A 13,780-nucleotide genomic window follows, 5' to 3' on the forward strand; every position below is an offset into this window, starting at 1 on the left:
AGTTTAAAACTAACCAAAATAATAATTAAAAAGCTATGTATTTAAAAACAAACCTGAATCTGGTTAAGCCATAAAAAATAAAAAAGACCCAAGTACTATTGAAGGTAGGAGCAAAAAAAAAGAATGCAGATCTTCATTAATACAAAAAGAAAAATTACTGTACAGGTTTTGAATCATCTTCCTGAAGATTTAAAAAATATATATATGATAGGAGCAAGGTAGATCTGATGTCCCATCCCTCCCTAGGGATTGAAGAACATGCTTGATTCCATAAGGGATCATGATCCTGCTATTATAACCCAGTCCTGCAGTGAAATATCACATTGAATATCAGTAAAATATTGACTGGTATTCAGTGTCTTCTAAATGCTTCGTGTCTAAGTTCCTGGGAATTGGCTCCTCAGGATCTGTCTAGTACTTGGCATAATCTATCAAGTGTTCATCCTCAAATGCATCAGCAAGCATGTGGCCAGTTTTCCTAATAATCAATCAGAAGTCAAAAACTGTGGAATGATTGAATTTTGTTTTCTTCTTTGGTCAAATTTCAAAATTTCTGGAGTATGACTGAAGTCTTCAAAAAATCTTAGGTCCTTCTCATGACTTGTTCAGGCAAAAAAGATCATCTTAAAAAGTTTCCATTTTTTCTCAAGTTTCCCTAAAAATGTTTTTACCTTCAAAATAGCTTCATATTTTACCTCTGTGTCCTTGATTTAAAATATAGTCAGCTACAGAGATAATGGAGCCATTTTATAAAGGTAACATAAATCCAAGGAAATATGGGCATAATTAAAAAAAATAACCAAATACATGCCAGATGTAGGAAGTTCCAGCTTTTTCATGATTTTAACAAATATTAGAACTGAACAAATAATAGAACTTTGGATATTGAAAAGTGGGCTGAGGTCTTTAACAGATGAGAATAATCTCAGAGTTAGCTCCTTCTTAGGGTATAAATCATTGCTATGAAAGCCAGTACTTTGCAATTAAGGTTATGTTAGAAAGAAACTGAATGTTCTTTTCCTACTTTCTGAAAACAGTGGAAATGGCAGCCTAGAGGATAGGCTGCAGAGTTGGGAGGATTTTTTACAAAGGTCATGACACTGGTTGGTATAATAGAGGAGATCAAAAAAAGACCAATATATCATTACATCCACAGGAGCAAAAAATGTAACCAGTGGTTACTTCAAATAGGAAAGCAAATTTTTGAAGGGTATTAAGTGATTTCTAGGAATGTCAGAGAATCATTGTTTGAAGCTCTTCAACCGGGAAATGGGCTTGACCAGGACGGACTCCACTGAAGACCCCCTGCTGCTCTGCTCCTCCCATGCAGCTCCGCGAGTGCTAGATATCATAAACTATGCAATTCTTACCCTCCAAAGCTGAAAGACCCCATTGCCTTTCCTGCCAGAAAATGGATTCTTGCTTTCCCACATAGATTTCTTACAAAATCTCAGATGAGTATCTCTATTAGGCAAACAATAGATCGGAAGAAACTCAGGGAAATTGGGTCTCTGGCCCTGGGAGATAGCTGTTTAACTGGAGACAGTCACTAACCGTGGAAATGGTGTGTGGGGGGCGGGCAATCACAAAGTACGATGGATGTCCTTCACCAGCAATATGGTTCTACTGTTAGAGGTAGCAAGTCGGTCTTGATACAGATCAGATAGTGCAAGGAGAACAGCAGGCATCAGAAAATGACTCCTCGATTTGATTTTATGTTTGCATAATGTGGTAGCTGAGGGTGTTATTACTGAGATGGAATAGGTTTAAGGAAGAGACATGTTTAGTGTAAGAAAGGCGGTCATCCAAGAGTTGAGTTTGGGAGGATTCTGGGAAGATTGTAGCACAGGTAGCATGGTTTTTTAATATCCTCAAATCAGCCTATAAAAAGAAAATAAGATAAAAAAGAAAAAAGTCAAAACCCTGTGGGAATCATTTCAAAATCAGGTGATGGGCTTCAGTGTGGCTCACTATAGAGCACTTGTCTAGTAGGCATGAGACCCTGGGTTCAATTCCCAGCAACACACACACACACACACACACACACACACCAAAAAATGAGTGGCTCCAGAGACCAAGGCAGGAGAATACCAAGTGTGAGGCCAACTTATAGAGGCCCTAAGCAACTTAGCAATAACCTGGCCCTTCCCCAAAACTCATCAAGAAAAAGGAGGTGGGGCTGGGGATGTGGCTCAGTGGTTAAGTGCCCCTGGATTCAATCCCTAGTACTAAAACAACAAACAAAACCTGAATAAGAAAGCAGAACAACAACAAAAAGCTAGGTGAAAATGAACAGTTATACATGACAAAGGATAAATGTGTGAAGAGTAACCACTGACACCTCTAAAAACTGGTTTGTATCAATACTTTTACAAAAGGAATGTAAGAAAAGCAGGGGCATCTGATGGATTGAGTACCCTAAAATAGCCCAAAAGTACTCACCGGAAACTTCAATTTAAAGGGAACAAATCTGCATGGTCTAATCACGGGTGAGCACAAAGAGTTTGCACTGAAGTCTGAAAGAGCTGGAGAAGTGTGGGCCCCAAGAGTTCCCAAACTAACCAGTCAGAACTCACTTCCAGGATGGAGCTCCCAAGTAAGAAGAGACTGCAGTAATAATAATAATAATAATAATAATAATAATAATAATAATAAATAAGAATTCAAATTAGCATGGAAACAACAGATTTTTTTTAAAAGAGAAGATCCATATAAAAGTAGGGGAGGACACATCTTCAGAAAATAAGCTGACAAATTCATTGAGAGTTGTACAAAATAAGAGAAAGCTCTGAAACCATGAAGTTAGAACTATCTTGAACCACAAGTTCAATGTCAAGTAAAGAAAGAAAAGGATCAAATCTTATGATTAACATCAGGAAACAGTTCAAGAAGCAGAATAATATTCTTAAGATTAAAGGATGTACACCAGAAAGACATTACCACTACAAAATAGACTGAAATTATTACTTAAAAGATAAAATAAATCAGAAATCAAAAAGCTAAAAAATATGAAAATGATACAAAATATGAAATAACACTAGTCGGAAATAGAAAAATTTAAAAATTAGTTAATATGTCTTAGGAAATATTATAAATAAAAGAAAAATATTTCAGAAATAAAGACTAAGCTAGAAGTAATGAATGAAAAATGCAATAGGTAATACATTAATAAAAATAAAGAACTCTGAAAATATTTAAAATAAAAAACAAAGATCACAAAGAGCATTCTACTTTTGATAAAGAGTCTGTATTCTTATCATCCTCAATAAAATACTAACAAACTAAATTCAGCAGAATATTAAAAGGATTCTGTAGCATGAATAAGTGTTATTTATTTCTGGAATGAAAGGAATATTCAACTTATGAAAGTCAATCAACATAATAAATAATGTTAACAAAATACAGGGGGGAAAACCCCCAAATTTTCATGTCTGTTGATGTAGGAATGAAATTTGGCAAAGTTCAATGTTGTTTCATGATTAAAAAAAAAATTCAACAAACTAGGAGTAGAAGAAAACTCCTCCAATACATGAAGATTTTATATGAAAAACTGAAAAATAACATATCAAATGCTGAATGGCTAAAATCTTCCCCTCTAAGATCAGTGATGAAACAGGGACATTCACTTTCTCTACTTCTGTTCAACATATAATGTAGCAGTGGTCCATTTTCTGCTTTGAATATAGTCCTTGCTGCTCTGCCATTGAGACTTATTTTTTTTAAAAGCATGTTTCTTTCTGTTCCTCTCCCCATTATTAGAAGCTCTAGTCATCATAGCAATTAGGTAAGGAAAATAAACAAAGTCGTATAAATTGGAAAGGAAGAAATAAAATGATTTCTGTTTGCAGATTGTTACCAAAATCTGGATCCTCATCCCTGATACCAATCCTATAACAAAGACGAGGTTTTGAGAAAAAGAAGTTTTATTGCTTTGCTAGCTAAGGAGAAACACAGAGGATTCTGACCCAGAGGCTATGATTCTGTTCATCAGGGGGAACAGGGAGTTTTTAAAGAGGTGATTCAAAGGCGACATCCCACATGTTCTCTGTCTAGAGTTGCAATTCACTGGTTAATTTGGGAGATGATTATTTCTGAGATCTTCTGATGCCATTCCCAAGTCTGAATTACTTCTTTCCTGTGGTGGGTGTGTGCTCAAGGACAGATAATTCTGCCTAGGATGAGGAAGACAAGTTTCCTCTGAGATTAGGGAGGTGTAGAGTGTAAGGAAGAAGAAGGAGAAAGGCAGAGAAAGAAACATGTCCCTTTTAAAAATAAGCTGCAGTGGCAGAGCAGCAAAGGCTATATTCAAACCATAAAGTGGACTACTGTTACAAGAACATAAGATATTATATGTAAAGAAAATATTTCACTAAAGCAATCCCTAAAGATTCCACCAAAAACAAACAAAAAACCTGTTGTAACTAGTAAATAAATTCAGCAAGGTAACAAGATATAAAATCAACATGTTACTGAAAGCTGGGTTCTTGTCTCTGATGCCAATCCAATAACAAGGACACACTTTTGAGACAAGGGGAAAAGAAATTTTATTGCTTTGCTAGCAAACAAGAAACACAGGGGACTCCTATCCCAGAGACTGTGATTCTGCCCAACATGGGGAAAAGGAGGTTTTTAGAGGTAATTCAAAGGCTATATCCATATGTTCTCTGTCTGGAGTTGTAATTTACTTGTTAATTTGGAAGACAATCATTTTGGAGATCATTTGGTGCCATCCTCAAAGTCTGAATTACTTTATTTCTGCAGTGGGTGTGGGCTCAAGGATAGATAACCTTAAGGAAGGGAGAGGCATAGAGGAAGAGAAAGAAATATGTCAGTTTTAAAAATAAGTCATGGTGTCAGAGCATGAAGGGCTATTCGAAGCATAAAGTAGACCACTGTTACAAACATACAAAAGTCTGTTGTGTTTCTGTACACTAATAGTAAATAATCTGAAAAGGAAATCAAGAAAACAGTCCATTTACAATAGTGTGAAAGAGAAAAAAATACTTAAGAATTAACTAAGAAGGTGGAAGACTAGTACAATGAAGACTATAAAATATTGCTGAGAAAAATCAAGAAAACACAAACAAATGGAAAGATATTTCATGATCATGGCCTGAAAGACTTAATATTATTAAGATATCCATACACCAGGCACCAGGGCCCACACCTGTAATCCCAGCAGCTCCAGAAGCTGAGACAGTAGGATGGCAAGTTCAAAGCTAGTCTCAGAAATGGAGAGGCACTAAGCAACTCAGGGAGACCCTGTCTCTAAATAAAATACAAAATAGGGCTGGGGATGTGGCTCAGTGGTTGAGTACCCCTGAGTTCAATCCCCAATGCACAACTCCCATGCCAAAAAAAAAAGATGTCCATGCTACTCAAAGCAATCTACAATGTAAACACAATCTCTATAAAAGTTCCAACAACATTTTTTTGCAGAAATTGAAAAATGTTCTTTCTAAAATTTATGTGGAATTCTAGGGGACCATGAATCATCAAAACAATCTTGAAAATGAAGAACAAAGCTAGAGGACTCACATTTCCTGATTTCAAAACATATTACAAAGTTATAATACTCAGTATGGTACTGGCATAATCATAGACATTTAGACCAATGGAATAGAATAGAGAGCCTGGAAATAAATCCTCATATACAGTCAAATGATTTTCCCATTCAATGGGAAAGGGAAGTCTTTTCATCAAACAGTGGTGGGAAACCTGGATATTCACATGTAATACAATATAGCTGGACCCTTATCTTATATCATTTATAAAACTTAACTCAACATGGACCAAAGACCTGAATGTAAGTGCTTAACTATGAAGCTCTTAGAAGAAAACACAGGAGAAAGCTTCATGACATTGGATTTGGAAATAATTTCTTAGACATGACAACAAATCACAGGCAACAAATGAAATAAGTTGAACTTTATTAAAATTAAAACATTTGTACATCAAAGGACACCATCAACAGGATAAAAAGGAATAGAATTGCAGAAAATATTTGAAGATCACACATTTAATAAGAAATTAATATCCAGAATATATAAAGCTTTTCTACAACTCAAGGACAACAATAACAACAAAACAAAAACCCAATTCAAAAAAATGGCAAAGAACTTGAATAAACATTATAAATAGTTTCTCTAAAAAATATTGGTAAATGGCTAATAAACACGTGAAAAGATCCTCAACATCTCTAATCATTAGGGAATGCAAATCAAAATCATAATTAGACACCAATTCACACTCATTAAGGTGGCTATTGTAGAAAACAAAAACCAGAAAATAACAAGTGTTATGATTGATATGGAGAAACTGGAATATTTGTGCATTATTGTTGAGATTCTAAAATGGCAAGCCTTCAGTAGAAAAAAGTATGGAAGTTCCCATAAAAATTATACATGTAATTTCATTCTTCTTTAAGGCTCAGTGAATTCCATTGTGTATATATACCACATTTTTCTTACCCATTCATCTGTTGAAGGGCATCTAGGTTGGTTTCATAGTTTAGCTATTGTGAATTGAGTTGCTATAAATATTGATGTGGCTGTGTCACTATAGTCTGCCAATTTTAAGTCCTTTGGGTATAAACTAAGGACTGGGATAGCTGGGTCAAATGGTGGTTCCATAACCAGTTTTCTGAGGAATCTCCATACTGGTTTCCATACTGGTTTCACCAACTTGCAATTCCACCAGCAATGTATAAGTACATCTTCCCTCTCACATCCTTGCCAACACTTATTATTGCTTGTATTCTTGATAGTTGCCATTCTGACTGGTATGAGATGAAATTTTAGAATAGTTTAATTTGCATTTCTCTAATTCATCTAATAGATGATGAACATTTTTTCATATGTTTGTTGATCAATTGTATTTCTTCTTCTGTGTAGTGTCTGTTCAGTTCTTTTGCCCATTTATTGATTGGGTTATTTGTTTTTTTGGTGTTAAGGTTTTTGACTTTTTTATTTATCGTGAAGATTAGTGCTCTATCTGAGGTGTGTGTGGTAAAGATTCTCTCCCATTCTGTAGGCTTGCTTTACATTATTGTTTCCTTTGCTGAGTATAAGTTTTTTTTTTTTTTAGTTTTGGAACTAGAAAATATCATGCTAAGTGAAATAAGCCAATCCCCAAAAATGAAAGGCTGAATGTTTTCTCTGATAAGCAGATGCTGATCCATATTAAGGGAGGAGTGGATAAAAAAATGAAGAAACTTTGGATTGTACAGAGGGGAGGGAGGGGAGGGGTAGGGTAGTGGAGATGAGAAGGATGGTAGAATGAGACAGACATATTACCCTATATATATGTGTGTGTGTGATTACACTACTGGTGTGACTCAGTACCATGTAGAGCCAAGAAATGAGAAGTTATGCTCCATTTGTGTATATGTGTCAAAATGCATTCAACTGTCATATATAACTAATTATAACAAATAAAAATAATAAAAAATGATACATGTAAATAACATCATCCATCAATTTTACTCATGATATGTATTCAAAAAAATTGAAAGCAGAGATTTGAACAGATAGTTATACATCCTTGTTTGCAGCAGTATTATTCACAATAGCCACAAGTTATAAACAACCCAAATGTCCAGCAGCAGAAGGATGAGCAAAAAAAAAAAAAAAAATGTGGAATATATTTGCAGTGGAATATCATTCAACTTTAAAAAGGAATAAAATCTGATTTATACTACAACATGGATGTCACTTGAAAACATTAAAAATAATCCAGTCTCTCTCTCTCTCTCTCTCTCTCTCTCTCTCTCTCTCTCCTGTCTCTCTCTCTCTCTCTCTCTCTCTCTCTCCCACACACACACACACACACAGCCCCAAATACTACAAGATTCCACTTAAATGAGGTGCTTACAAGAGCTTACAAGAGGCAAATCCAAGAAAAAGAATCTAGAATAATAGTTACTAGAGGTTAGGGAAGAAGACAGGCAATTTCTGTAAAATGGGTACAGGCTAAATGTTCTGGAGAGAAATAGTGGTGATGTCATGCAATAATGTGAATGCTCTTAACACTGCTTAATTGTATACTTAACAATGGCTAAAATGGTAAATTTATGTTACGTATGTTTATCACAATAAAAAATAAATACATGTGGGCTGGGGATATAACTCAGTTGGTAGAGTGCTTGCCTTGCATGCACAAGGCCCATTGCATATTCAATCCCCAGCATCACCAAAAAAAAAAAAAAAAAAAAAGAAAAGAAAAGAGAATATCACAAAAGACAAAAAAGACTTTAGAAATTAACCATATCAAAAGATATTAAAGACACGTGACAATTAAAAGCAATGCTTGATTTTAGACTGAATCCTAATATGAGGGGGAAATGCTACTAAAGATGCATTATGGCTCAATTAATAAAGTTGGCATATGGAGAGTAAATTGGAAGAAAATATTATATCAATGTTAAATTTATCATATTTAAATATCCTGTGGTTATGTAAACTAGTATTCTTACCCATATTAAATCTGTACATTGTCTTGGCCTGGCAACTTGCTATTAAATGACTCAGGGGAAAAGAAAAACTTTGTATGTATAAGGAGAGCACAAAAATGATAAAACAAATTGAATAAAATATTAAATAGTATGTGAATCTGGGTAAAAGTTATAGTAGTCTTAGTCTTCAATTTCTGTGTAGGTTTGAAATATTTCTAAGCAAAGCTATTTAAGAGCATGGCAAAAATAAGGAAAGGGATCCAAAAGATTAGAGATAATGACAAATAGAGTCTATAGACAAAGAGAATCCCCAAAGCATAAGAGCATAATGAGTATCTGGGGGAAAAGTAAAAAGTGAACATAACAAATATTAAAAACTATAACTTATGAACAATTGCTGGAATAAAATTGAACTCATATTATGAAGGGGAATACTCTTCACTGAATATATTGACCCAGAATGACCAACACTAAGAGAAAGTCCAGTAAAACACTGCATTATAAAGAAGGTAGCAAAAAAAAAAAAAATCCTTGATTTAGTGAGGCAAAAAGATCAAGCAATTACCAGGGAAAAGAAACAGCATTATAACCAGTCTTTTGACATTTTGTGCTAAAGAAAATGTAAATAAGTTATTTTATATCAACTAAAAACTGACTTTCAACTATAAAGACCTGAAACAAACTGTTATTGACATTTAAGGACTCAGAAAATATTGTTTCCATGAGTAATTCTTAAAGGGTCTTTTAGAAAACAGAATTCAGACAATCAAAATGACAAGTGAGGCACTGCTATAAAGCCTGGTGGTATCAGTAAATTATATTTACTTATAAGATAAGGTTAATTAGGGCTAGAAGGGAGCATGTATAATATTAACGTAATTCCTGACAATATAGATACAATTAGAACAAAAGGGGGGAAAAGTGTATAATCAAAAAAATTTAGAGTTATTTTATTATCTTGGTATTTTATTTTGATATGTATATAAAACTTGTGACAATGTAAATCAGTAATTATGTCATATTTTAACATTTTTATAAATGAGCACCAAAAATCTCACGAAAAAAATAAATACAAATGTAAAGAGGAAGATGTCAAATAAAAAAACCCACTGAATTTAAATTAGAAGTAACAGAATTAATGTAATATTTTAACATAATATTTTATCTTTATATTTTCATATATATGCGGGGTTGTTTTGTATCTGTGTACATATAGATATGTGCATGCATGTCTATTCTTCCAAAGCTTATTGAAAAGACCTAGAATATAAAACCAACCCAGTTGCAATATGTGCCCTTAGTATTCAGATTTGGGTCTTGAAATATCATTTCTTATCAAAAAGAACCAGAGGAGCAGGACCCTGGAGATCCAGGCCCACCGACTCGTGCGGCCTGCCCCGAGGCTACAGAAGGCGTGGCGCCGCAGAGAAGTGATTAATTAGCAAGCAGGGAGATTAGAGACTGCCATTAGGTGGAATCCCGCCAGCCAAGCCCACACTGATCCTTGGGCCGAGCACGGGATCTCAGAAGGGGAAGGAAGCGGTACAGTCCCATCCCCCACAGCGGACACTCCACCGAGGCAGTCAGCGGCCACCATCCGGTAAAGCTGAAGGAGACACCGCCACTCTCCCACAGACTGCAGCATCAAAACAGGTTTCTGTCAATCAGCTCACCCCCCAGACATCGGGAATTCGCATAAAATCTCTCCTAGGCTTGCCGGGAGAGAGAGTATCAAGCTGAGCCTCCATAAAGACTAGGGGGAAACTAGAGACACCTGACCTCCAACCCCTCCTCCCAGTAGCAGCCAAAACGAAACCTGGCTAGCCAGCGCTGGGGGAGGGGCAAGCAGAAAAAATCAAAGTGATCCTCCTTCCTGTGGAGCACAGATAACTCAAGGAGAATAGGAAGATGGCGGCGAAGGGAGTGCATCACCCCAGGGCACCGCATCACTAAGTGGGAGAAAGACGATGCAAAATGGCTGAAGGATATCTTTGGGTAGTTCCAGTGAAATTGAGGTGCTCCAGAATCTAGTGGACAGATTTCCATTGTGAGAAGTTCGGCTCTGAGAGCTCCATTTCCCCGCACGGAGGGTCGCATAGCCTGACAGGCGATCGCCCGGAGACTGGAGTCTGTGGCGCGTGCCGGGGAGCAGCAGGGTGCCGGAGCGGGGGAACAGCGATACGGATCGGGGGGGCTCCCGCCAGTGGTACATCGGAGCCCTTAGTGCTGAGTTCCGGCTTTGAAACAGAGGAGAGAAGCGGCCTAGTTTGGTTCCAGACACTGGTCGGACCACAGTGGAGGACAGCAGCCGCCATTTCGGAGAGATGATGTAATCATCCCCGTGTTCTACTGATCTCAGCCCATTCAACTACGGAACAGGTGATTTCAGGCTGGTACTTGCCTGCGTCTAGCAGACAGATTTCTTGCTCAGGATCAGGGCGGGGGTTCTTGTGGAGAATACTCCTAGAGGCGCGTGCTGGGCAAGGCATGCGCCGGGCAATGAGCAGCTGGATTCTGGTTCCCGGGGCTAACCTGGCCCAGGTCTGAGAAAACTGCGGAGACTGCCGGTGGAGGCCAGCTCCAAGTGGAGCGTGCGCTGAGCTTGGGGGGACTGGGTTCTGACTCCCGGAACAGTTTTGGCCTGGGGCTAGGGAACCCGTGGGGGTCGCTCTCTGGAGCCAGCTCCCAGCGGAGAGTGTATCGGGATCGGAGAGGCGGGGTTCCGGCTACCTAAGCTGCTTTGGCCCAAGGCTAGGGAACCGGCGGTGACTGCTTCTCAATCAGGGTCCGGCGGGGTGCTGTAGGGGCAGAGAGGAGCTTTCACCTGCGCCCAGAGCAGGCCAAGTGACCCGCCGGCGTGGTACCATGACACCCCAAACGCAGCTGGGGCTGAAGAGAGCAGCCGCCCATGCCTAGAATACGACCAGCGATTCCGCGGTGCGGTAGCCAAGTAACCTCATTTGGAGTAGAGGCTGTGCAGAGCTGACATCCGAGCAAGCAGGGCAGGCAGACCTGCCGCCAACTGGCAAGACAGGCCAGGTAGCCTGCCAGCATGGTGGACATGTAACACCGAGGCAGTCACGTCACACTGGTTGGAGTGGAGGTGGAGCAGGGTCGCCGCCCGGGTCCGGAGGGGGCTCAGCGACCCGTTGGAGAGGTAGTCAGGTACCCCCATTGGGAGTGGGGGCTGTGCAGAACTGCGACCCACTGGCCTAGAGGTCTGCCAGCGCAGTAGACTCGTCACACCAATTGGAGTGGGGACCCAGCAGACCCGCCACCCACATCCAGATCAGGACCAACGACCCCAGGGCGTGGTAGTTACGTTACCACAATTGGAGTGGGGGCAGAGCAAAGCCACCACCCGTGCCCGCAGAGGGGGCAGACCAGCGACCGATCAGCAGGGTAGACAGACCACCATAATTAGAGGAGGAGCACAGCCAATACCCGCCCTGCAAGGGAGACTTCCCAACTATACAAGAGCAACATAAAGAAATAGGGGGTAAATTTCAAAAACACAACAGTTGCACCAAGCAGAAAGAAACGCGAGCAGTATGAAAAGACAAGGAAAGAAAGGACCACAAGCAATGCAGGTCAACTCAACTTTAGAAGAGGTAATAGCTGCAACAGATGGAATGTCAGATAAAGAGATCAGGATTTATATGCTTCAGATGATCTGGAGTCTCAAGGAAGACATGAGACAGCAAAATCAGACAATGAAAGATCACATTGACAAACAAATCCAGGAAGTAAAAGATCAATTTCACAGGGAGATAGAGGTAATAAAAAACAAACAAATAGAAATTCTAGAAATGCAGGAAACAATAAACCAACTTAAAAACTCAATTGAGAATACTACCAGCAGAGTAGATCACTTAGAAGAGAGAACATCAGACAATGAAGACAAAGTATTTCAACTGGAAAAGAACATAGACAGCTCAGCAAGTCTGCTAAGAAACCATGAGCAGAACATCCAAGAATTATGGGATAATATCAAAAGACCAAATTTAAGAGTCATTGGGATACAGGAAGGCACAGAGCTCCAAACCAAAGGAATAAAAAGTCTATTCAGTGAAATAATACGAGAAAACTTCCCAGACTTGAAGAATGAGACAGATTCCCAAATCCTAGAAGCCTACAGGACGCCGAATGTGAAGGTGAAAGGCTGGGAAAAATCATACCACTCATATGGACTGCGGAAACAAGCAGGAGTGTCCATACTCATATCTAATAAAATAGATTTCAAGCCAAAGTTAATCAAAAGGGACAAAGAAGGACACTTCATACTGCTCAAGGGAACCATACACCAACAAGACATAACAATCATAAATATATATGCCCCAAATAATGGTGCAGCTGTGTTCATCAAGCAAACTCTTCTCAAGTTCAAGAGTCTAATAGACCACCATACAATAATCATGGGAGACTTCAACACACCTCTCTCACCACTGGACAGATCTTCCAAACAAAAGTTAAATAAGGAAACTATAGAACTCAATAACACAATTAACAACCTAGACTTAATTGACATATATAGACTATACCACCCAACATCAAGTAGTTACACTTTTTTCTCAGCAGCACATGGAACCTTCTCAAAAATAGACCATATATTATGTCACAGGGCAACTCTTAGACAATACAAAGGGGTAGAGATAATACCATGCATCTTATCTGATCATAATGGAATGAAACTGAAAATCAATGATAAAAGAAGGAAGGAAAAATCAAGCATCACTTGGAGAATGAACAATAGGTTGCTGAGTGATCAATGGGTTTTAGAAGACATTAAGGAGGAAATTAAAAACTTCCTGGAGTTAAATGAAAACACAGACACAACATATCGGAATCTATGGGACACATTGAAAGCAGTTCTAAGAGGAAAATTCATTGCTTGGAGTTCATTCCTCAAAAAAAGAAAAAACCAACAAATAAATGATCTCATACTTCATCTCAAAATCCTAGAAAAAGAAGAGCAAAACAACAGCAAAAGAAGTAGAAGGCAAGAAATAATTAAAATCAGAGCTGAAATTAATGAAATTGAAACAAAAGAAACAATTGAAAAAATTGACAAAACTAAAAGCTGGTTCTTTGAAAAAATAAATAAAATTGACAGACCCTTAGCCATGCTAACGAAGAGAAGAAGAGAGAGAACCCAAATTACTAGCATACGGGATGAAAAAGGCAATATCACAACAGACACTTCAGAAATACAGAAGATAATCAGAAATTATTTTGAATCCTTATACTCCAATAAAATAGAAGATAGTGAAGGCATAGATAAATTCCTTAAGTCTTATGATCTGCCCAGATTGAGTCAGGAGGATATTG

Source organism: Urocitellus parryii, chromosome 1 (genome assembly GCF_045843805.1).
Source record: "Urocitellus parryii isolate mUroPar1 chromosome 1, mUroPar1.hap1, whole genome shotgun sequence".
NCBI classification, from domain to species: domain Eukaryota; kingdom Metazoa; phylum Chordata; class Mammalia; order Rodentia; family Sciuridae; genus Urocitellus; species Urocitellus parryii.